The sequence below is a fragment of the Protopterus annectens genome, chromosome 3.part0, assembly GCF_019279795.1.
Source record: "Protopterus annectens isolate FY-2018-M chromosome 3.part0, PAN1.0, whole genome shotgun sequence".
NCBI classification, from domain to species: domain Eukaryota; kingdom Metazoa; phylum Chordata; order Ceratodontiformes; family Protopteridae; genus Protopterus; species Protopterus annectens.
The window spans coordinates 1,054,853,571-1,054,881,070 of NC_056731.1; positions in this window are offsets into that span (position 1 = coordinate 1,054,853,571).

Genomic DNA, 27,500 nt, shown 5'->3' on the forward strand with positions numbered 1-27,500 from the left:
GAGGAGGTCCCGGCCTGGGCACTGGTGCCAAGTGCACTCGCCAGCTGAGGTGGGGGAGGTGGGTTCGCTGGCACCTGCCTTCCCAGTTGTCCTATGTTTAGCAGTATTTAGTGGCATTTTGGGTTAGTAACAAACAACACCATTCCAAATTAGTTGTAACAGCATGCATTAGTATTCCCATTCACCAAACACACATGGATTCCAAAAGTTGAACAGCAAGCATAGCACATGCATATTTAGGACAACAATGGACATTCCAACAGCATGCAGGGTTGATTGGTGGCAACAGGCCATCAGGTATGGATATGTGAACAGGGCACATGCATCAACGTACATGCAGATATGTATAAACCAACAGGACAAATGTCGGTAAAAATTAATTGTGAATACACATACCCAGTTTGCTGTGGAATAGCATCATTTGTGAACATAAGGTGGGGTGATAAAATATTACATTAACAACTTAAAATACCTATACGTATACTATACATTCCTACTAGATGCAGGTAAATATCCCCTACATGTATTAGTACAGTTTCCGGTATGTAACCTTACACATGTTGGTGATGGAGATGTTACTGCTACATTAATATACATTCCATTTGTATTCATCCTGCTGCATTTGAACAGTTACATACAGTTTTAGCAGCACACTAACATTTGTGGGATCACAAGCACAAGGTGCTCATGTACCGGATTAACAGGTAAATACTGTACATGACACAGTTGAGGACGATAAATATTCTTCTGACATACTGGCATTCCCATCAGCCATTTTAAATGGGCCTAGTCAACTGTGGATGTTCAGCATTTCATACAACCATACTATCCCCATAATGCAAGGGTACAACAACATATCCGAAATGTGGGATGGACACAGTCCAGGTATTGTACTTTATTAAAACATTGCACTCTTTGGTTGTGGCTGTCTCATTCATTTCATTATGTTGTGCATGCAGTATACCTTTATTACAGACTTCAAGGTCTTTCTCACTTATTTTATATTTACATTTCAGGATGGTAATTAATTCTAGGCTTTATTAACATTTATTACTGGGTTACAACAATCCTTTCCAGCTGACTCACTTATTTCATATGACAGTATATACAAGGATGTATTCAATACTTGTCTGTCTTTTATTGATAGATTAGAACACTCATTTTCAGGTTGAAGCAGTTATCTGATATTACAATACAGGTGGGGACTCTATTTGAGACTTGTTTACTCTTTATTAATGGATTACAATACTCCTTTTCAGGCTGCATCACTTATCTGATCTTAGAATACTAGCAGAAGCTTTATTCTAGGCTTATTTGACCTTTATTACTGGGTTACAACACTGAACTCTTTTACAGGCTGTCTCACTTATATTCTATAATAATACCAGCTGAATAATTACTAATCTGCCTGGTGGCGCAGCCTTACCAGCCTATCAGCATAGGCTTGCCGATTTGCGGAACGAACACCTGCAGCTGTAATATAGATGAAGGGATATTGGGACATACCTATCCATACTATAGGCTAGGATAGCATTTCTTACATACTTAATTACATGTATACTTACTCAGTAGTGGGGCATTGGGCATTTGACAGGCCTCCTGGATCCATCAGTTCAGTCGGTCCTCCTTTCGTTGCTTCAGGTCCGCATGGTGGTGACGGACATGTTCACCAGTCCTCAGAATGCCTGTGGCACTGGTGAGATCATGTGCCAACTGGTTCCATGACTCTGCCTTATACGCACCCCATTGAACCTGGCCCTGCATGACTCGGCCTACATGATGATGGACTAGGAGCCAAAGCATATATTTGGACTCCTCAATGCCCCACCTTTGTGCTCTAAAGCAATTTCCCTCTCTGACACCTGCCATCCTGACTGCAAATGGGTACCACAATCAGTTATGGTGTGTATTCCCACCTATGGAGCTTATATATGCCGGTTTTCCCGCACTTATTTGTGATTGGCCATTTTGGAAATTTCTCAGCTAAGAGCAAACCTGCTTTGTCATGGTTATATTTTCATTCATTCCTATATGTATGGTAATACTGGATTTCTTGGTATAAGTGTCATGGCTTAGTGGTTCAGTGCTTTGACTATGGTGCACAGTATCCTGGGTTCGAACCTCATCATTGCTTTTTTATTTTACTACTGTCTAGACAGGCTAGAAGGTGTGTCTGTGTAAAAGTGACTTTGCTACACGTTGCCCAACATTGCCAGATGGTAAGCTGGTTGGCACACTGCGCAGCTCTGCAAAAATGGCTTACGCTGGGTTTAGCGTTATTTAGTTATGTGCAGTCATATTAAGCTGGGTTCAGTGCTGTTTGGTTACGGGCACTCATTTTAAGCTGGGTAAAGTACTGCTTGGCTACGGGCACTCATATTAAGATAGGTACAGCCCTGCTTAGCTACGGGCACTCATATTAAGCTTGTTAAAGCGCTGCTAAGCTACGGGCAATTATGATCCTTTTTATATATACATAATATAGGTTTTGTTCAGACATACATGGGTCATTTCATTACATTTTACTTAAATTAAATTTATATATATCGGGGAATTGTTTCATACTTATTTAAAGAAAAATGGAGGGGGATGTTGTGGGGCTCGAACTGTGACTACCTATTCTTTGGGTGACGTCTCTACTGCTACGCTATTGCTACTTTGCTTGATTTGCATATGTAGATCTTATATGCTTTTTAATGTCATATCTGCTAACTGTGGTTGAGCAAAGGGCATACCCATGCAAACGAGCGCAAATGTGGGCAAACATATTGGAAATTATAAAAAAAAATTGAAATGGTTATTTTTACTTTTTGAACACTTTCACTAGGGTTTAGTCTGTGGGGATGTGTGGTGTTGTGTTTCTTGACATTTCAGCGGACTCACTCATGGGTGTTTACTATTAGGACTCTAACTCTTCTGGGGGCGTGCCCCTTTGCAGTACTCGGCAATTGGACATGCCACCTACTTTCCTACATGGACCGTGTTAGACTAGAGTATGAGTCAGCATGCCCTCATGAATATGCATGGCATGTTGACATCATACCGTTCAACTGCAGCTTCCGTGTAAGACTTATTTAGTCTTACACAGAGGATTGCTGAATCCAGGGGTGTGTATATCTTTGTAATTATTATAGCCTAACTTTATAGCCTAACTATGTCCTCTTTACTCAGCTTGTTCCATTATTATCTCATCTTCATCTCTCTATTATTTTGCTTCTCAATAAAGTTGCTAAATTATAACAACAATTTTGTGTGTGCGTGTGTGTGTGTTTGTGTGTGTGTGTGTGTGTGTGTGTGTGTGTGTGTGTGTGTGTGTGTGTGTGTGGGGGGTCTATATTAGATCACCAAATGCTTAGGAAAGCGAACAGTGATTAATCGACCCCATGTAAGCAAAAACTTACAAAACCGAACTGTCAGAACAGCGATTTTTTTCCAAGGGGAAAAAAAATCACTGTTCCAAAAAAAAAAAAAGTAAGCACATTAAAACATGAGATTAAGTGGGGGCTTCACTCCCCACACCCACTGACATGGGGGGATGTGCCCCCCACACCGCACTCTTAAATATACCAACTCCGAGACCACACTACAGTGCCGGAAACGGCAAAGTACCAAAGCGACCAAGTGAATTCTTTCCCAGAGAAAGAATTTGCTTACATGCCACTTCGGTATTTTGCAGTTTCGTTTTTTTCAGTTCGACCAAGATGCATTCGAAAACCCTGTGTGTGTGTGTGTGTGTGTGTGTGTGTGTGTGTGTGTGTGTGTGTGTGTGTGTGTGTGTGTTTGTGTGTGTGTGTGTGAGTGGTCATGCAACCTGCAGTAGAACACACCTATTACTTGCTGTGGTAGGCTTTAAATCGACACAGACTTGAAATGGATAAAATATATGCAGAAACTGGGTCTACATTAAAAGATCAAATGTTTAGGTGATCGAACACCTAAACATCGATCTTCTAATATCGAAAGCAAAAAAATGGTGAACAGCTGATTTAATGCAGGGAAAGATTTCCCTGGATTTTGCCATTTCCATACTGTTGAGCAATCTCGGAGTTGGTATATTTAGTTAGGGGGTGTGGGGGGGGGTGAAGTCCCCCACTTAGTTTAGATGTAAAGTCTGCTTTTTTTTAACTTGCCAACATGTGTGTTTCCCTGGGGGTTTGATATTCTTAGGTTCGATATTAGTAGATCTATGTTTAGGTGTTCAATCACCTAAACATTCGATCTTCTAATATATACCCACAGAAACTAGATTAATGGGTGAAAGTTTAACTTCTTTTTAACATTTTGGCAACCATAATGCTAAAATAATAAATGTCTGAAGCCTTTTTACATGAGATACAAGTTTGGAAAACTTTTCCCTTAATGTGGCTGAAATAAAAGCGATCAAATATATACTACTGGTGATGTCAATGAAAATCGGCCAGCCAATCATACTTTTTATATAGAGTGGGCCGGATTCACGATGGCTTGCACAGAGTCTAAGAGTAGAGTAAGACTCCATGCAGCCATCATGTCCGATGAGCGATCCACAAACAGCCTGTAGGGGCATGTAAGAGAGCTCCTAAAATGGCTGTTACACAGACGGGGCAGGGATATGCAAGTTACCTCAACTGCAGGCGAAAGGCATGCAAATGAGGTAGATTTGCGATTCAGGAAACCCGTACCTGTCCGAGTAAGAGCAGTGTATTTGCAGAAATGTACTCAGTTGACAACTGAGTACCATTCTGCAAATAGCAAAACGGAGCCGTGACAGCTCCAAATAAAGGTTGCATCCAGTGCAGGAAGCATGCCAATGGCCAAATATATGGCCATTGGAAATGTTTTCTGATGCAATATAAAAATAAAAATATATATTTTTTTCACCGATTTCCGACGTTTAAGCATAGCGCTCTAAAACCCAGAATACTAAAAATTAAAACCCACAAATGTGGAATTTATAGAAATTGTTAATGTACAATGCAAGGGAATGGGAGGCTGAAGACAACATGGCCACCAAGTAGCGGTTGCTAAGGGGGAAGCTCAGTCTAAGACATGTAACCAAGCATTAGTAGGCAATCCTATGTAAATGAGTGTTAGGATAGTGAATTGCAAGTTTACATAGCAAATGAGGACAGTCAGTGGAGTGTAGGAGTAGGATATGGGGAGTAACAGAGTAGAAGATAGGTGACATCATAAGGGGGGTATGTATGAAAGAATGAAGCTCATTGGAGCAGAGTGGCATGTGTCAGCTGTCATTTATACATCATGGAAAGAGGTGTGTCAACAGGTAGGCTAGGGAAAGCCAAGAAATAGAAGGTGTATGCCGTAGGTAACACCAAAGTTTCTTGTTGAGCGGGTATGCATGCGTGTGTACGCGTATAAACCCGAGTAAGACAGTGTGCGCACGTGTAAGCATGAGTACGCGTGTTTAAGCCGGAGTAAGCATGTGTAAGGCTGTTTAAAGAGTTGTAAGCATGTTTGCACTGGTGTGCACTTGTTTTAACCAGAATAAGCAAATTTTAGTCCATGTAAGCATGTGTGCATGCGTGTTAGCAGCTGTGCACGTGTTTGCACTTGTGTGCGTGGCGCTCCCCCTGAGGAAACAGAAAGGAAAAAGGAAGCACAACAAATAGTAGGAAGCTACCAGGGAGTACTAGCAGAGTTAGCAGGTGAAAACAATCAGAATCAGGCAATTACACAGGCAGTACACTAGCCCAGCCCAGCCTAGCACTTAAAACTCTGCAAACAACAGTCCATTATGTTTCTCACAAGAGACACTGCAGTAAGCTAATGGAAGTGAAAACTGAAAAAGCTTTACTGAGACAAAGAAATGTTAGGGGCTGCCATTGCTGTTATAAGGCGACATATGCAACATGCTGAGGGTTGTGACAATGGAAATGCGGCAGGACAACCCACAGTGAGGAGACGGAGAAGAGTGCACAGGCCCAGGGTAACCTACCAGGGGCTATATGAGCTGGAGATAGTGTAGCGCTATAGAGTGGACAGAGACCTCCTGCAGCAAATTGTTGAGCTGTGCAGGCCACGCCTCACACACAGAACCAACAAAGGGGAAACCATCCCAGTGGAAACCAAGGTATGTGTTGGCCTAAGAATACTAGCAACAGGTACCTTCCAGAGACCAACTGGTAATATAATGGGGATATCACAGGCATCAGCATCCAGGGTACTACACCAGTTTCTGGATGCCATGTCAGCACATGTCAGTGATCATGTATATTTCCCCAAATCCCGTGAGGTATTGGCCAGCAATATGCATCTCTTCCAGCAAATAGCGGAATACCCTGAGGTAGTGGGTTCAATAGACTGCACGCACATATGCATCAAAGCACCAGCCGGCGAGTGGGGTAGGGTCTACTTCAACCGCAAGGGCTTCCCCTCCATCAACTATCAGGTCATGTGTGATGCCCAGGGCATAATACTGAATGGGTGTGCAGGCTGCCCTGGAAGCTACCATGATTCCCATATCTGGCATCTGACACAGCTATACCAGACATTTGCCAATGGGGACATCCCACATGGTCACCTGGTGGGGGATGCTAGCTATGCACTGGAGCCGTGGCTGATGAGACCCATCAGAAATGCACATACACCTGAACAGGAATGCCATAATGAGGCACATGCACAAACACATAATGTAATAGAGTGTGTGTTTGGGCTGCTCAAGTCATGGTTCCGGTGCCTGGACACATCTGGTGGAGCCTTGCAGTACTCACCAACTACATGTACCCAAATTGTCATGGTATGTGCTATGCTACATAATATGATCCTGTGAAAACAGCTGCAGCAGGACCAGCATAGGCCTGGGCCAAACAGCCCCCCACCATTGACAAGGCCATCACAGGCAGAGCGTGACTCAGAGGAGGAACAACCTGAGCCTGCGCCAGTAGGCAGAAGGAAGTGTGTCCAGTATGCTTTGGCCTTGCAAAGAGGCAACACATAGCACATACACTGGCTCAGTAGGATCTTTGGAAATGATACCTCTCTCCATCTTTCACATAAAGTAAAAAGGATGCCTAAGTTGACACTACCTGCTTCCAAACATGTGCAGGGAGTGTAGTATGTGCATCCAACATAGGCAGCTCTGCAGCACCACCTAAGGCATGAATGCCATGTGTTAAGCAATATAAAGCATTGCTAAACAGCAATTACCACCATGTAGTATATGCAAACAAAATCGCACACATCAACTAGCACAACTGTGGTCAATGTTCAGTAATATCGGGCAACGTCCAGCAATGTCGGTGAATATTGAGCAATGTCGGACAAGCCTGCTCTAAGTAGGGCATAGCTGAACAAAAGCCAACATGCTCATATTTGCTTAACAGGCCCTTAAGCAGTCTGGTCTGCTCAGCATGAAAATATAAAGCAGTGATGGGCCTTGAACCCAGGATACTGTACACTATAGTCAAAGTACTGGACCACTAAACCTTGACAGTATTGCAGTGGCCCACCTGTATGACGGAATGTTGATAAGTCTATGCAATGTATTCCATGGAAACCCTGCAGGCACAGCATAATCCTTGTTGAGTTATGACACAAAGGTGAGTCCTGCAGTGAGAACAGAACCTGACTTCCAACACACACAGTATAAATATTAATATTGGTCATGTTCGCACACATCAACAAATGTAATGGACCTCAGATAGCAACATACTGAAGAGTCACACTGGGCATGCTCACACACTTGAATAAATGAGACAAATGTCAGGCAACAAAACATGGAATGGCAGAACTGGGCATGCTCACACACGTAGGCCATGTCTGAGTACAGCAGTGGGCCACCCATATCTGGCAGTTGCATGTGTTAACCCAGGAACCTGTCACTATACAGCAATCTACCCTGTGCACACAGTTATATGACAACAGACACATCTATAATATAGTGGAACCCTGTCATAATCAAATATGTTCTGCAGATACCGAAGTTGTTCAGGGAAACTGGTAAAGCAAAGATAATAAAGACCTGCGAACAGTATCAGCAATAAACATTGTGCATCTTGAACATTAGCATAGGTTCAGAGGTCGATACTAGGCTATCTGCCCTAGGGCATGTACAAGCCTAGCCAGAGTGTGTTTGGCATTCGCAACCCTGTCAGATTACTACACTGTGTGTGTGAATAGTAGATCACACAAGATAGCCAATGTACGTTTAGGTTAGTGTGCCTCTGTCTAGCAGGGACACAGAAGATATCCCAGGGGTAAATATACAATCACCCATACAGCCGTCAAGATGTCTCCAGTAGGTGGTCAGTGGGTAGCTCTGCCTATGTGAAACTGGGATTACATTCTGTAGTGAGTGGAGCCTCTGGGATAAGAATCTGTCCCTCCACAATGTCCTATTAACATCTGTGCTGAGGTATACGTCCCTGGAGTGTGTAGCTCCAAGAATTTGGATATCCTGAGGTGGAGCATGTCCAGTAATTCTGGGATGGGTATATCTGTAAACAACAGGCACACATCATATCTGAGTAGGTGGTAAGAAACTGAGTACAGCTGGAGTTACTGCACCTGAACTATGCAGGGCATCTGTGTGAGTCCCTAGATCTGCTTGGTGAGGATGTTCAGTGGCCAGTACAGCTGCTGCAGGTGTCAGGTAAGGTACACCCCAAATGTGGCATTGTAACCAAGCATGGATGTGATGAGTATAGGGGCACAATGACCTCACTCGATCTAGATGTGAAACCATATGGGATAAGGTGGCCCACATAGAATGTGTGTCCAACCACTTTGGCAACGTGAATGTTAAAGGTGACAGTATGAACAAGTCATGTCCCCAAACCCCTAACAACTCCTACCATATGTAATGGAGTACTACCTATGTGGTAATGTGTGGGCATGTTGTTACTCCCAAAGGGGATGACTATGCAACTAATGGCATTTAGCTGTAGGCCATGGCTCAGGCACCAGTCATCCATATCTGTGAGACCCTGATTGAGTATGCATGTGGCAGCTGGAGAGTTGATCATGGCACCCAGTTTGCAGTCAAGTGCAAATATCTTTAGTCATATTCCCCCTGTGGTAGCCTGTACATAAGACAAATATATACAGAACAAGAGAGGTCCCAGGACCAAGCCGTGTGGGATGCCATGTGTAACTGGTGTATAGTCAGACATGGCACCTGCAATTCGGACCACGTGGGCGCTATCCCTGATCTAGGTATCAATCCATTGTGTGAGATATGTGTCCATACTGATGCTGGTGAGCCTATGCATAATGGCCCAGTGGGTTATTGTGTTGAAAGGTTTTGCAAGGTTCAGGTAGGCTGTGTGGACAGCCGTCCCTATGTCGATGGACCTGTTAGCCATTTAAAAAATACAAATAGGTTCAAGAGGCAAGATCTGCCCACAACAATGCTGAAACATGTAGGACACAGTGTCTGTAGGTTCCCAATGTCTATGTGTATGAGTCCTATGACAATATGCTGCACAGCTTTGCAGAATAGGCTACATAGGCTTATAGGGCAATATTGTCTGTGGTCCGTTGTGGCACCATCTCTGTGGAGCGGGACCACTGTCGCAGTATGCCATTCCTTGGGTACATATCCTGTGGTAACTCCGATATTGAACAGTGATGTAATGTGAGGGTTGCGTTTGTCATGATGCTCGTGTAGGATGCAGGCTGGGACACCATCTGGTCACACTGATACTGTGATGTATGCTGTGGGGAGGGCAGCACTCACCTGTTACTGTGTGATGTCAGGGAGGTTATACTCTGTTGGGATGGATAGTTGCTCCTTAGGGGGGATGGGTGGGAGACATCTGCACTGAACCTGTTTGCCAAGATGTAGGCAATGCCAGTGGGTTCAGGGTAGGTTTAGTCAGTATGCAGTAACTCACAGCATATCAGTGAGTGTCCACCCAGGTTCCTGACATAACTGAAGAAGGCCGTGTGATAGTCCTACGTGTCTATTGCAATTGTCTGGTAGAAGCAGCCCTTTGAAAAGTCCATGAGTGATGGTAGCTGTCTGCTAGTACAGATCACAGATGCCTTCCCAGTCTGGGATTGTGCTCTATCATATAGTAGCTTCCTCCTGATGTTGTACAGCTTATTAATGGCTGGGGTCTACCAGACAGGTCCCCTGCCATTGCAGTAGTGGGTCCTGTTGTTACTTGGGATAGCACAATCCATGCAGTCCACTAGGTGTCCATAGAATGTGCATGTAAAGGATGCAGCAGTGTGAGCCGTATATGTCACTGTCCCAGGATCTCTGAAGGATACAACCTTGCTTCAGTGAAGTGAGATGTTGGCTCATGAGAAGTTCACCAAGATTACCCAGGATGGGTGTGTGGAGGGTATATGTATATCCTGTGAGATACATGTATGTTCTGACCTTACCAATGAGGGGTATATCTCTGGTGTGGAACATAGAGTCCCCATGTTGGTGATGATCAGGTCCAATATGTATTCCCCCTTGTGGCTGTGCTGACTGGTTGTGCCATAGCATATGAGTCCACAAATTGTAGCGACTGTTGGGTGTGGGTGTCGGGGCTTGAGTAGTATCCCCAGTCAATATTTGTGTATATGAAGTCACACAATATAATGGTGTTTGTGGAGACTTTCATATTCGCCATAGTTCCCACGAAAGCAGAGTGTGGTTCCTGAGTTTGGGAGTGTGTTCTGTAGCAGGCAACAAACTGAAAGGCAGTATTGCATAATGGTAGTTATATATGTATGGTCTGTGATGCTTTGTGCAGTGCTACTAACCTGGAGGTGTGTGTATCTGTGACGTATATGGATACTCCCCCAGTTGTGTTGTCTGTTCCAAGTCTTGTTGTCAGACAGCATGGTATGAAACATAACCTGGTAGTGCTGGTGTGCATAAGCGAGCCTGAACCAGGTGTCTGTCAGTGCACAGATATTGCTATCCTCCATACTGAGGAGAGTCCTGAGTGGCCACAATATGAGGTTAACACAGCTGTTATTGAGCAGCATTACCCTTAGTTTCATTTAACCTGTAATGTCTATGGAGGTGCGTTTGTCTTCTGAGCCCTGTTAGAAAAGGCACTATGGTGGTAGCAAGAGCGTTAGCCAGCATTCCAAAGTCCAAGGGTGACAGGTGCAAGCTGTCCATAGGGAAGCTATGTGGCATGTTGAGCATGTCACCATATGCTGACAGACACTGTATCCCCTATGAATGAAACAAATGTGCTAGGCAACTGTTAAATGTGATATGTGTGTCCGTATACTGTGACATCATAACTGGTGGGTGTAAGATGCTAGACAAGGTCAGGGTCATACTGGCCTGGGCTACATGATCAGAGTGTTCCTCCATGTATCATGTCATGTGGTCCAGGGAGTAACGTCTGAGGTTATACACACCAGCATGGACAATGATGGTGCCAGTCTTGTACTTGCTTTGGAGTGACCTGACTGCCTGTGTTATGCGGCAGATCCTGGCACCCAACAGACAGCCCAAATGACTATTCCCTTGTTAGGGCTGGTGAGTGGTGCGTCAGTGTGTCTGACAATAAGTGTCACCTATTGCAAGTGTATTAGGTGTGTTGTTTAGCTCGAAGGGCAGTGACTGTGTGGCACACTGACATTGTGAACATTGTGATATGTGGGTATTGTAGTGGGGTAGCAGGTGTGTGTGTGTGTGCTTTGGAGGTCTCTGCTGCTTAGGTAGAGTACATTTACAGCATCCGAGTATGTCTTTGTGTGCTAATGTGGTTTGAGTGCTGTTGCTAGAGGATATGTGAGATTGATATGTGGTGTGTGTGGTTACCTGCACCACCTGATAGACTGTGCCAGTCATGGGTCGAGAGAGTTCAGCTCCCTGTATGTCCATATAGGTGCATCTCACACATATATCCGAGTTTGTCGGGAGGAGGAGAGGGTTGTCTGTGTACATGAGGCAGATGTGACATTGTGTCAATATCACAATATCCACCAACTGGACTGAAGAGTACACACAAAACCGACCCCTGGACATGCCAGGATATTATCATGACATACTTTGTAGCCTGATCACAAAGGATCAGTAGGGTTTTAAGTGTGTAAAAGAGTATAACAGGGATTAGTGCTCATGTCCGTTGGTATTTTGTAAAGAGTAGCTGAGAAGGACTCCACACTGAATCATGACACCTCCTTCAGATATGTCATAAATATCAATGTACACCCATATATGTCCTGAGTCAGGGCCAACTGTACCTGAGTGACAATGCCGACATCATGACAGACAGGCCCATATGTACATACCCATCCCCCACTGACAATAGTCCACATCAACATACCAGGAGATATCACATGTAGAATGGATGAGCAGCTATCCCCACTGCCAAAAGCATGGCAGCAGGTGGAATACACTGATTCCCAATATGTGTCATGCACAAACTACAGAACAAACAGACCATGCACCTGAACAGTTAGCTGAGCCTCACCCCCTACACAGGATGTGGAACCATTGAATGTGTCACAGCTACATATGGCACTACCCACAAGTGTTGGTGCACAACACACCATGGGAAGTCAAGTCCAGTATGCCTATGAGGTCTGATCTGCAAGGTCATGGAGTCCATCATGGTTGCAGTCATAAACAGAGCTATTGGAAGCTGACATACACACAACCTACCAACTGTGGTATGTTCATGTGCGGATCATGGTTCCCAAACATGCTAGACTATTTGCAGGGCAGCCACCCAGGACATACATCAATGGACACAACTACACATGTGTCACATAGACTTTGAATAGCCCTTTATCAACATCCCAGACACATGTAGTATCCACAAAACCAACAAGCTGTGCATAAATATGTGTTGACATATGACGGAATGTCAATGTGTCCACAGATAGATCACACAAGGTAAGGATTCTGAGGTCTTGTTCAAGCTGTTGACACCTGCTGACCCACATGGACCATTCCTGGAATGGCATAAAACAAAGTGTACACACATCACCATGTCCAGTTTGATGATGTTACCATCCTATAAATACAGCAGGAGAAGGGAAACCAGCCAATAAAGCAAATAGTGCGCTGTGTTAATGTGTCTCTCTCCAATATCATAACATAGCTAGGTAGGGGGTTGAATCCTGCAAATTGTGTGTGTGTAGTGTCCGGGAAGTGCTCCATTTTTGGAGACTGTGAAAACTCACTAAAAGAGGTACATTCCTCTTTGGAAAATTTGATGATGTCACCATCCTACAAATACATCAGGAGAAAGAAAACCAGCCAGTAAAGCAAATAGCGTGCCGTGTTAATGCATCTCTCACTAGTATCATAACATAGTTAGATAGGGGTTTAAATCCTGCAAATAGTGTGTGGGCAAATGTCTTTGAAAGGAGTGTCCTTTTTGGAGACTGTGAAAACACACAAAAAGAGGTACATTCGTCTTTGTAAAGTCTGATGATGTTGCCATCCTACAAATACAGCAGGAGAATTAAAACCAGCTAGTAAAGCAAATAGCGTGCCATGTTAATGCGTCTCTCTCTTGTGTCATGACATAGGTAGGGGTTGAATCCTGCAAATGCTGACTCTGTGTTACACTGTTGGTCAATGTGGTTTGGGTTTTGCTTTTACCATGGTATGACATAGTATGATGACAACAGTAAGTGCATTGCACACATCAGGTATCTGCTTGGCAAACATATATGTGTACATGTCACCTCAATCAGTACATAGGTGTGAAGCCTGCATACTACATGAATACATCTGTTTCCATTGACAGGTTGTGCCGCTGCTTCTCAGATTGTAGGTCACATATGTATGTATGTGACACGGCCGTCCACTGTCGTGTTCTGTGGCCAAGGTCATCTGTGGCACACACAGCCATGACAGTTACTTAAGAGTAGTGTGAGTGAGGGTATATGCCTGGGGTATATGTCAGACATGATCATACACAACAAAGTCTGCCAAGAATGGACAGTCTTTATACGTGTATGACTACCTTGTGGATATGCATTCAGGCCTCTAATGTCTTATGTGATACAACTTAGGACTCCACAATACCTATGGATATGTGGATATCAAGGGACACATGACATAACATGGGTCTGTATGTACACAATGGCACCCAAAATACATGTTGAGGGCTACCACCTGTGTGGTACTGACAAGATAGTATGTATAGTACATGAGGATGACTATGCCATAGTCGGCTTACTGCTATACAGCATGTATCAGACAACAGGTATCTGTCTGTATGATACCCTTGTGTAGGATATGCATCCCATCCAGGGAATGCATTGTAGGGCAATCCATGTATTCCCAGATTTGGATGGACATATCCCTAGTATGTCTGCATGTACCTAAGGGGGCTATATGACACACAGGTGTGGTCACAGTAATGGGTGGCGGTCATTACCGCTAGTTAGTGTTATAGTGTATCACCGGAAGGATCCAATTGATACTGGGTTCCCTACTACTGTGTGTCATTTGTCAGGACATCATCCAATGATTGCTTATAGTCATGCTGTTGAGGTTGTGTATACTACCAGACCGCAGATCATTGACAGATATTAACGGTATCACCCACAGCATAGTGTCAACCCATGTCATACACACATCTACCCATGTTAGTACATAACTGTAGTAGAATGCATACTGGCCATTGAAAGATGCTATGAGATGTTAACAATGTGTACAACAGGGTATGCCACACGTCCCATGTGTCCACTATGCATGTGCATCCAGACAGTGCGCACCCACCATGTTTACAGATGTACACTTGCTAATCTGTACTGCACACATCACACATGTACTGTACACTCACTAACGCATGCTGGCAACACATCACACATCAGCCAAGTGGCACATGGGTGGATAATACATACTCAGACCTAACAGTGGTATAAACAATGCTACATTGACAATCAGAGCTTCGATGCATAATGTCTGCTCAGATATACCTACAAGGATGCAGTTACACTTCCTTGTTGACAACTTGCTATTATTGCTACACTGCTATAGTGTCACCCTGTGCATCAGCACCATGTTAGCCTGTCCCTCCATCAATAATGCAGATGCAGGAGGCAGCACAGGTATCATCATATGCACAGGGCATTTTGTTGTTTGCCAGAGCTTGACACTGACCCATCCAATCATCATGTCTGTGTGTGTGTGTGTGTGTGTGTGTGTGTGTGTGTGTGTGTGTGTGTGTGTGTGTGTGTGTGTGTGTGAGGGACAACAGTACAGCATGGGCCAATGTTGATGTAATGTGTGCGTGTATGTGTGAGCCCTAGTTGTTTGCTTAACATGTGTGTGTCTGCATGCACACAGCTCCACCATGTGGCTGCCTTATACGGTGATTTGTGGGACAGCCACAGACTGTACCTGCTAGACTGTACAGAACACTGTCTCCGGCCATGGACACAGTACCTGTGCCTGGCAGGGGTGCTACGGACAGTATTGGGTACCAACTCTGACTGGGTACTGTCTTCAGAGGCTGAGGCAGAGGCATGACGACTGGACCCATGTCCCTGCTGGGACTGGCCAGAGCCACATGCACATGGTCTACTGGGACGGTCAATGGACAGGCCAGCACTAGCATTGCTGGGGCTGGTGCTGCCACTACGGGAGCGGCTGTGAACTGTGGGCCGTCCGCGACCACTGCCAGCTGTTGCTGTTGCTGGCATGCATCCGCATCGACATCGCAACCATCCCGCATGGTCCTGGCTCAAGGAAGACATGTTGTGGAGGGCATCTATTGTCTCCCCCTAATGTCTATTAATGACCTCGGTGTATGTCCGGATCGCACCAGCAAGGTCACGGATGCTGTCATTGATAGCGGTTTAATGTGCCCTCTGCACCCTAAGTCTCTGCCTGGTGTACCGTTCCATACGTGCCTGAGCCTGCATTACAGCCTGGAACATAGTGGTCATCATAAGACCTATGATGGCACGCTTGCCAGGGGCAATACTATCAATGGTGCTCCCCCGAGAACCCCTGGACCTCCACCTATGTGGTACCATTCTGGGTCTATGGCTATGGCTGCTGTGAGGGGATGCAAGTGTCATGGATATCACACTCTCCTGGTCAATGCCAACTGTGTGCTGTCCCTCGCCTATGGCCATTGGTGGTGAGGGATGTAATGGCAGTATGATTGTGTGCATAGATGGGGTTGAACGCTGTGTACTGTCGATTGGTGGACCAACAACATACCCTGTCAAATCTCCCTGTGCCACAATACATGCGTCATCATCACCACTATCCGTGGCAGTGGCTTCAGGTTGCCTGCTGGTTTCGCCAACCCCTAACTCAGCACCTATGAGTGGAAGACAGGAAACACACTTTACGGTCTCCACATGCACACATGCACAAATGCACACATGAACACATACACACATGCACACATGCACACATTAACACATGCACACATGCACACAGGAACACAGGGACACATGCACACTCCTCACTACAGCAGATACACACACACAACAGCAATCCAAAACATACTCAATAGTGGTTGAAGGTGGGTGACAGTATCACAAGGCAAACAGTAGCGACACACATGTCAGCATGCAGAATAAGTGTTGATCAAGTCCATGCAGTGTGAGTGTAGACAGCCATAGTTAATGACAGTGTACATGGCTGTGGTGCATGTGTGTACATGTTCAGTGATTGCCTACACCCTGGAACACAATGTGTACAAGGACACAACATTTCTGTGCAAGTATTATAAGCACTGCAATGCCCTGTGCACCATCACTCACAGGTATACATACCATGGCTGCATGTGTTATCTGTGTGTCACATGGATTTCCATGTCTGATTGCAGTGTCTGTGTCTGTAGCAGATAATTGTGGACACAGGTGTAGCACATGTATGCTATGTACACCCACGGGATGAGTGGTGCATGTGTACGTGATGGAATACCAATCCTGGACATGGCCATTGTAACTGTGTGGGGTGTAGTACCATTAGCCATCATCATCATGTATCATGTGGTCACTCAAGGCCACTAAAGTGTGCTAGACCACCGCCTAGCATGCTGTACCTGAACCGCTGTGCCGTGGCTAAGTTCACAATTACACAGCCACGTTGCGCAAGGGTGTGTGAGGTGCCCAATAGGGAGCATTGCCTAACATGACTGGGTTATGTGTTGAAGAGTGTTGCACAGCCCCATGCTAGGCCCCTACCCCTCAGGTATAATATGTGTGATGTGTGGATGACATGTGGGATACTGAAGTGTGGCCTGGCAGTGGGTGTCCAGTTACAACATGTGTAGCATGTTGATGTGTACTGCATATGACAAACGTGTTATGTTGTGTACATGTGTGTCAACTATGCCTATCCAATGTGCAGTACAGTGTTGCCACATTTGTGTCTGATGCTCTGTGCATTGCATGTGATTGAGGCAGCTACTGACTTTTCTGAGATGTTTAACGTCTCACACCAAACATGCACAGCATGTATTATGAGTAGGTGTGTTATGTGTACATGGCCTACACCTCACCTATGACATGCACATTTCAATACCAACTTTAAAGTGTTAACACACTCACCAGCATGTGCCATCTGCCCTGCTGTCACACCAGATGGACCTAAAAGAATATGACACAGTTTGTCAGTGGCCACAACTATGGCATTGGTACTGTGAGTGTGCTAAACTACAGTAGAACAACAGGCATAACTGTACAGATACTATTCACAATATCAGTATTGCACACAATAGGCAGCACAACTGCTAAACACAGTACACATCTCACATATGCATAATCTAGCAATACAGTTACAGTAGTCTACAGCTAGGGTATGTTACCTGCATGCTCCATGTCACCATGCTCGGTGGCTCCGGCCTCCATGATGAAACATGTGTGATGTTGTTGCTGCTGTAGGCCAGGAGCCACCAAACCTAGGAGCAGTTCCTCCACTCTAGGGAGGGGGGATGTATGGCCACCCCACCACCTGTGGCAAGCTGTTGTCTATGGATATCAGATGCAGGCTGCCGGACATGTCTAATTAAATCACTGCAGTGATGGCGTACCTGCTCATATGTCCAGTTATGCATGCCTATGTCATTTACCCGACGAGCAAGATCTTGCCACAGTGCAGTACACTCCTGCTGGTGCTGGCTGGCCCTGGAAAACAGCAGGGTATAGTGCTGAACCAGGCTGTGGTGGATTTCCTGTTCCTTTGCAGCTGTGTAGGAGGGATTCCTTTGATGAGCCATTAGCCTGGAAGACAAGTAAATGATATGTGTGAACAAGTCATGTGGCACACTTAATATTATACAGTACAGATATCAGTTAACTGCCATATATAGCCTCTGTTCATCTATCAGAGGATACACACATTCAATACCACATATCAGTGCTCAGCCCACAACTGGCTGACAGTGCCTGCCACACTCCATATAACAAACCAGTATACACCAGTATTCGGCACAGTGTTTGGGATCCAATGCACAGCCTTGCCACGGGGGTACATATCAAGCTAATGCATGAAGAAATACGTCATCCATTGCAATGTATGTGAAGTACAGTTACAGTATAACCAGTAACCCACCCTAGTCGTTGATGCCATTCCCCTACCTAACATATGTGCACAGTTGTTAATATAGCTGGCATACTGCTGTAACAGAGTATACATGTTGCTAGGTACACATGCAAACCCTGCAACACACATGTGATTGCAGACATGGTACAGGCATCATTACACACACATCAGACATTCATACAACACACAAATGTATGCTGACACAGATGAGCATTTCCTGTGTACCTTACAGTACTGTGTGCCCCTACTTATAGATACCTATGCCTGAGGTATGTAGTCTGTGCAGACTACAGGAAACACACAAGACAGTGTCACCAGGAAATGTGAACATACACCATACTGTGCTGTCCATATATATCTGTATCTCCCTCTCTATCCCTGTATATATCTATATATATATATATATATATATATATATGTATATATATATATATATATATATATATATATATATATATATATATATATATATATATATATATATATATATATATGTACATATATATATACATATATATATATACATATACATATATATATATATATATATATATATATATATATATATATATATATATATATATATATATATATATATATATATATATATATATATATGTATATATACACATAAACATATGTATATATACACATAAACATATGTATATGTATATATATATATATATATATATATATATATATATATATATATATATATATATATACACACACACATACTTGTAAACATCAATTGCTGTACATATACATGCACATATAGGCACATATACTGCCCACCTTACATGGTGGGAATATCAATTATGAAACAGTTGTGAGACATACAATTATGTAATAATATTGCACAGTGTTGTGCAGAATGCATTTCGCTGTCCTCACGCCGTATAGCTGTAGCAGACCTCACTGGCTGTAACTCAGTCCCACAGCATTTAACCACCACATGACATATACCTGCACTGCTTGCTGTTTTCAATGCCACACACTACAACCTACATAGATATGTGCACATAGCAACCTTCAAATACATATATATGTCCAGCCTTCACTAACAGTTGCAGTATGTCACTTTCCCTATGCACATCTGCATATACATATAGATACGGACTGCTACCACATATGTAGGGTTCACAGTATGTAGAGTACCCTTCAGACACATCATTCGGATGCCAGCAAATGCATCTCTGTTACATACCTTACCTTTGTATTTCTCACCTCTGTCTGTTTTACCTGTTGACTTTTTTTTTTTTTTTTATTGGTTGGTGTCTCCAACTGCCTCTGTTTGTTTTTGTTTTGTTTGGTTGGTGTCTCCAACTGCCACTGTTTGTTTTTTTTTTTTGGTTGGTGTCTCCAACTGCCTCTGTTTTTTTTTATTCTGGTTGGTGTCTCCAACTGCCTCTGTTTGTTTTTTTTTGTGGGTTGGTGTCTCCAACTGCCTCTGTTTGTTTGTTTGTCTGTCTTTCTGTCTCTCTTGCTCTCTCTCTCTCCAGTTGCTGCAATAATATTATTGCATGTGTGGAAAGCAAGTATAGGCTGCTTTTGTAGGTATCTGCACATGTGCATGTGATGGCCTCTGCAGCAATTGGTGCCCACCATTTAGTAATTGCATGCACCCTGCTGTGTGGTAATTGCAGTTCTCACTGTGATTTCAGGACACTGCTATAAAATGATAGGTTAAGTAGGAGTAGGCCTTTTAGTTTAGCAAGGTGGGGACCATGCTTGTTTGCTGTGGACACTGTTGTGCTAGTTAAAAGGTTGGTATATGTCTCATATGTGAGGCTGGGTTGTAGCCAGTGAAATGCTTGTTGTACTGAAACCTGACTGTTGCTTTTTCCAGTACACTCTTCTCAGTATGTAAGTTTACTCACACCTCCTAATGCTAACACTGGATACATGGGAGTATGTACTTTCCTTTGGGATTAGGGGATTAACTGGCATACATCAGTAGTCATTGCAATGTATTCCTATGGCTTTCCTATTTTCCCTTTACATTCACTCCTTGTAATGCATGTTATATGTCTTTATTGCAATGTATTCCTATGGCTTTCCTATTTTCCCTTTACATTCACTCCTTGTAATGCATGTTATATGTCTTTATTGCAATGTATTCCTATGGCTTTCCTATTTTCCCTTTACATTCACTCCTTGTAATGCATGTTATATTTCTTTATTGCAATGTATTCCTATGGCTTTCCTATTTTCTCTTTACATTCACTCCTTGTAATGCATGTTATATTTATTTCAGCACCAATTCATTGTATATCTGCTGTGGCTTAGTGGTACATCATGCAAACTGGTGAGTCCAAGGTGTGGGGTTTGAGATGGCTAAGGGTATTTTATTTTGCTGCTGAGCAGCACAAGGGCCTTGTCATACAGAGTGACTAAGGCACTTTTAAGCATTGTAAGCGGGTTTGCGTGGGTTTGCGTGATGTTTAGCGATGCTTAGCTAAGCGCACACAAGCTCACACTCGCACACCCATGCTAACTACTGCTTAAAAGTGCTTAATCCTGCTAACCCCCCGCTAATTTCTTTTAAAGAAAAGAAAATGGGGAGACAGGAAAGTGGTGAAAAAGGGGGCACAAAGAGGGAAAGACAATAGAGAAACCAGCTCGGGATGTGCATGATGGGTGTAGGGAAGGTCCATAGCTGCCCATTTCTTTACCAGCAACTGCTGTGCATATGTATGAAATTTGGTGTGAAATTTGAAACCTTCCACCCCTGAGAGAGGGGTGAGGACAACAAAATATGTTGTACTGCCAATTAGAATTATCAGTTTACATGTCCATTGGACATGTGTGAAAATTGGGCAGCTATGTATGGGGCGTAATTTTTTTGTGGGAACAGATTGCCCTTTTTTTCATTTTTTTTTTCAGGTGAGAGTGGAATGTGAGGTAGAGGAAGTAGATATATTTGGGGAGGTAGGTTAGGGAGGTAAACAGACAAGACAAACAAGAAGCATACAGGGATGGAGTTTGACACATGGGGTGGGTGAACACAATTGACGGGGAAGGATGTTTGGAAATCGCAAGCCCATGAGCCCACAGATGGTAACAGTGGAACTGATATCCCCACCCATGGGCAGTCACCACTGCACCTTCACAGCCCGAGGGTGGCTGTGCTGGGGGCTGAGTAGGATGGGCAGGCTCATCCGAGAGACACGCCACTCTCGCCTCAAGCTGGCATAGCGGATCAGCGACTGAACGCTGGATCTCCCTACGCACCACAGCCCGGACCCTTCGAAGGGTGACGGGTGGCCCTTCTCCACCCACACTTGCACAGGGGGGGATGAGCCCCATCCCCTGCAGTGCTTCCACCCGAAGGTGGCATAGGACCAATGGAGGAGGGTAGCCCTGGCTGGGCACCAGAGCTGCTGATGCCAGGTGCACTCGTCAACTGAGGAGGGACAGGTGGGTCCGCTGGGACCGGCCTTCCCATACGTTCTGTGATTAGGTGTGTTTAATTACAACATAAACAACAGCATTCCAGATTAGTTGTAACAGCATGCAGTAATATTCCCATTAACCCAACACACCAAGGTTCCAACAGTTGAACAGCAAGCATAACACATGCATATATTGAATGACAGTGGATATTCCAACAGCATGCAGGGATGTTTTGTAGCAACAGGCCACCATGAACGTGGTGTTTTAACAGGGCACATGCATCAACATCAATGCAAATATTTATAAAACAATAGGACATATGTCCCAACAAATATTTAAGGTTACACATACCCATTGAGGTGTGGAATTGCATGGTTTATGCACATACAGTAGGGTGTGGAAAAAAAACCTCAGTTAACATCTTATAATGACCTTTTAGTCTACACTACATTCCCAGTGACTGCAGTTGTATATCCCCTACCTGTATTATTATACTTGCCACCATACATTAGGTTGTGTCATGGGTTTGGCTAGTTCAATATATGCCTGACCTATATCTGACATACTAACTGCCCAGGATTCAGGTGTTACTGCTACATATTTCTTGTTCGCATTTATATTTCTTTATCTACATATCTGGGATGTTTTCACATGACATTTTCACTTCAATTTGTACAGAACCCTGCATTTCTTAACACACACTCAAATTTCTGGTGAATAATTACATGCTACATGTGTGCCAGGTTTACTTATTCATGCCAGCCAGTAACTGACTATTGTGGACTGTATATATGTTTCACAGCTACTAGCACTTCCATCACCCACTTTATATGGGGCTGCATAACTCTGGGTTGCCAGCACATTTTCAAACAGTACTGTTTGTATAATGCAAGGGTACTACAACAGTTCAGACTCTGTGACACAGACACACTCTGGGTTTTAGACCTTTATTAATGACATTGCACACTTTTCCACAGGCTCACTCCTTTATTTGTTTTAACGGTGTTTATGGCAGACATGTTCATGGCCTATTATACCTTTATTAATAGGTTAGAACAATCTTTTTTCAGGCTCACTCACTTATGTTATATGACAGTGCCTGCAGAAATATTATTCCAGACATATGTTACCTTTCTTAATGGATTACTACACTCTTTTTCTGCCTCTCTGATGTTTTTTATGGCAGTACATGCAGAGGACTTATTCAGGCAGTTCTATGGCTGTTTTATTGGACTACAACACATTCTTTCATGCTCTCAAAACATATTGTATATAATGATACATGCAGAATAATCACTAACCTGCCTGGTGGCGCAACCTTAGCAGCCTATCAGCATAGGCTTGCTGATTCGTAACACGGTCACCTACAGCTGTTAATTAAATGAAGGGATATTGAAACATACCTATCCGTTATACATACTCCATTATCAATTCTTACATACTGCATTCCATGGCTACATACTCAGTTGTGGGGCATCCTGCATCCCATGGGCCTCCTGTATCTACTGGTTCAGGCGGTCCTGCTTTCATCTCTTCAGCTCTGCATGGGTGATGGACCTGCTCACCAGTCCGGGGAATGCCTGTGGCACTGGTGAGGTCACGAGCTAACCGGTTCCAAGCCACTGCCTTATACTCCGTCCCTCGGGACTGGCCCTGCAGGAGTCTAGACTCATGACAGTGGACAAGGAGCCAAACCATGTATTTGGACTCCTCAATGCCCCAACGTTGCACTCAGAAGCGTGAACCCTCTCCTACACCTGTCGTTCTGACTGCAAATGTGTGCTACAATCAGTTACGGCGAGTATTCCCACCTATGGGGCTTAAATATGCTGCATTTCCCACACTTTTTTGTGACTGGCCATTTTGTAAACTTCTCGGCTGAGTGCAGACCTGCTTAGTAATGGTTAAACTACCATTCGTGAGTATATGAACATTAATAGTGGCTGCTTACCCTATGTTGTCATGGCTTAGTGGTTCTGTACTTTGATTATGATGCACAGGGTCCTGGGTTCGAACCTTGTCATTCTTTTATTTTATTACTGTCTAGACAGGCTAGGGGGGTGTGGCTGCGTTTAAGCAACTTAGCTCTATGTTGCTCCCAGGTGCCCTAGAGTGCCCTGGTTGGCACGGCGCGCACGTCCACGCAAACACATTGTGCTGGGTAAAGTGCTGTTAAACTATGGGCAACTCTGTTTAGCTGGGTAAAGCGCTATTAAACTATGGGCACCTCTGTTTAGCTGGGTAAAGCGCTGCTTAAGAGCAGACTATTATATATCTGGATCCTTTAAAAATATATATTTTGTTCACTGATACATTAGCCATTTCACTGCTTTTAATAATATTTTAATCATATATGTCTGGTATTATTTCAAATACTGATTTAAAACATAAATAAGAAGGGGAGTGGTGGGAATCGAACTGTGAATGCCTCCTCTTTGTGCATACACTCTACCATTATGCTATTGCTATTGGGATTAATTTGCATAAGTAGTTCTTATATGCTCTTCAATGTCGCAATTGCTAACTGTGGTTAAGCAATGGGCACACCTGTGCAAACAAGTGAAAATATGGGCAGCTATATGGTGGATTTAAAACAAATAAAATGTATTTGTTACGTTTTAAAACTGTGATGGGGGTTTACAGTGTCAGGGAGTGTGGTGTTGGGTGCAAGTACATTTGAGCGAACTCACTGTTGTCTGTTGACACTATGCTTTTTAAAACCTTGCAGGGGCGTGGACCTTTAGACTGCTCGGCAGTCGGACACATCCCCTGCTTTCCTACTCAGTCCGTGTAAGAGTTACGGATGAGTCAGCATGCCCTCATGAATATTCATGGCATGCTGATGTCAATCCGTTCAACTGCAGCCTCCGAGTAAGACTTATTAAGTCTTACACGGAGGATTAGTAAATCCGGGGGAGTGTCAGATTAAACTATCATAGATGTAAAATAAAGAGTTTTCTGAGTCATAATCAATTTATTCCATTATTCTACAACTTCCTGCTTTATCCCTCAGTTTTGCATGGATAAATGCAGCCTACTAATTTTCCACACAGTAGTGTCTTATATAAGATGTTACTGCAAGAGCTTGCTGACCCACTATGCCTTCTGCACTTATATAACAGCTTATCTTATTTTATGCTATTAGAACTTTAGGCTATCTTTAAGTAATTATACTATTAGAAAGTTTATCCCAGTACTAGGGCTTGGAATTTCTATGCTGACGCACCACTACAATATGGCTGGTGGAATGGAGAAGTTATCTGAGGGTTTCATCTTTCAGATATGATAACAAATATATATTTTTCACATGCAACCTAAGTGGCTGTTTATTCCATATGTAACTTGTTAAGAAAGTAGCCAAAATATATTCCCTTAAAAAAAAAAAATCAAGTTTCTATAATAGTTGGATAAAACAGGTATTTAAATGGGTTTTTATCATCTCATCAATTTTTTGGCAACTCAAAATTCAAAACGGCATGGCCATATTATCGAGATTCAAAAAAGTCTACATTAAAAAAAAAATCTACCTTTTGCAGGGGAGGCAAGTCACCCTGCATTTCCACACCCCTTGCACCTTATATATACCAACTCTGAGATCACAGTAAAGTGGGCAAAGGGTAAACTCCCTGATCCCCACTGTACCTCGATCTACATAGAAGTGCTTCAACAAGGAATTTACCCTTTTCCCACTGTAGTGCAATCTCGGAGTTGGTATATCTAATTTGCAGGTGGAGTGGTGGGCAAAGCATATATATTTTTTTAAATTCCAGTTTTAGGAAACTCAATCATATCATCTCAATCATATGAATTTTGAGTTTCCAAAAACTCAATGATATGACAGAAACCTGTTTAAACACAATTTGTAGAATATTGTATAAGTAAGTAAATTAACGTTCATGTAGCATAAAAAAGAGCATACATTTTTATCAATGTTAAATACTACTAGAGGCGTATTATATTTAGGTTGTATGTGTGTCTGCAAAATGTGTGTTTGTCTGTATCTTTGCTATGTTGTGGGAACTGCATTCACACTCAATAAATGTAGAACTGCTGGTGCTACAGTATATCATTCTGAAAGCTGCATGTTCAAAGTTACTACTCTTAATAAATTGATACATTCATAATACAATAGTGTATGAGCAGATCTCATGTCATAGCCCACTTGTCCTCTATTCAAGGAAAGTGTGTCAAGAAATGTACATTAATTTCAACAACAAATAAATTGTGTATTATGATTAAAGAATTCTCATCACAGTTCTTTGTGGTACATAGAACTTCGGTTGCTGTGGTGCACTGAGTTAGAGAAAAAAATCTATAAAAGCAGAAAATATCTTAAATCTATTAAGATAATTTTGCAAAGTGCAGTTCTGATCGACCAGCAGCTTTAAACATTGTTAAATGCTTACTTTTACTTTTTACTCCCTTTGTGGAAGTGCAAACTGTATTGCAGCTTTTACAGTTGTAAAATATTTGCAATGCTGCTATATAGTGGCTGCTGTATATGCTTCAGTTTCAGACAAAAAGAGTTATTTTGCACTTCTCTGTCATCTGAGAAGTGCTTAACAAACACACATTCTTCTACAGTTTTGCAATTATTTCTGTCTTGCTTATTGTTTCTAATATACCTACAGTGTATTTGTATTTACTGTCTTGTTCATATTTGATAGCTTAATTGTCTGTTCTTTTTGTATGGAGCTTTTCTCCCGAGCCTCCGCTGTAAATGGACCTGTGTCCAGTCGGACTTTGCCGGTAAACAAATATAAAATAAAAAATAAATAAATAAATGTATTAGATGTTCTACATTACCTGGGAGTAAAACATATGCTTCTGCTGATGAAACATTTGTATAATAAGGTATTTATTTCTATAACCAGTTTATTGCTTTGCTGTCTGTATGCTTCTGTTCCATTACTGTGCTAATATAGGTGTGTAAATTACTATATCGATTTTCAGGACAATCTGATCCATAGCATTATGTACTGTGTTGTAAGAAATGTTAGATATTTGAATGAACTACTGTTTAAATGTCTCAGTTGGAAAGCAGAGCTGCAGCTTCTTTCATATGCAACTGAAGTGAAGCAAACCCTGTGACACAACATGGGAATTCATCTTCCTTTTTCCAGAGAGCCAGTGTAACTCGCCCTCTGTGCATTCATGTTAACCTATGCAGAATTCAATATGCATTTTGAAACAGTATGCAGACACAATGTATAACAGAACAGTGGACTACATTGGCTAGTATACTTAACAAAAAAAACATCTATATTTTCAAAGGAAAACCTACTTTCCCTTGTAAGATTAATGCGCTCTTGGGTTGCCTCAGTTCTGGTCATCCTAGTATTTAAGTAATATGCATTGAAGTCACAAATGTCTATCCCGTACACAGCGAAGTGCAAAAATTCAAAGGAAAGTAATTCATTTTACAGCCTCCATATAGAATTTAGTCAGCATCGTATTTGGATAAATACAGCTTTGTGTAACATTGGCATCCTGGGAGTTAAGCAGTGTACGAAAACTCTGAGGAAATATATTTAGTTGAGTAAGATAGCTTGCAAATAAAGCTGAAAGAACAGAACTATAAAAACAAATAAGCAACTTGCTTACCATTAGTAAAGATTACCAGTGAAAACACTTTACATTTGTTCAAAGAAGTTACATAAGTACTAGAAGA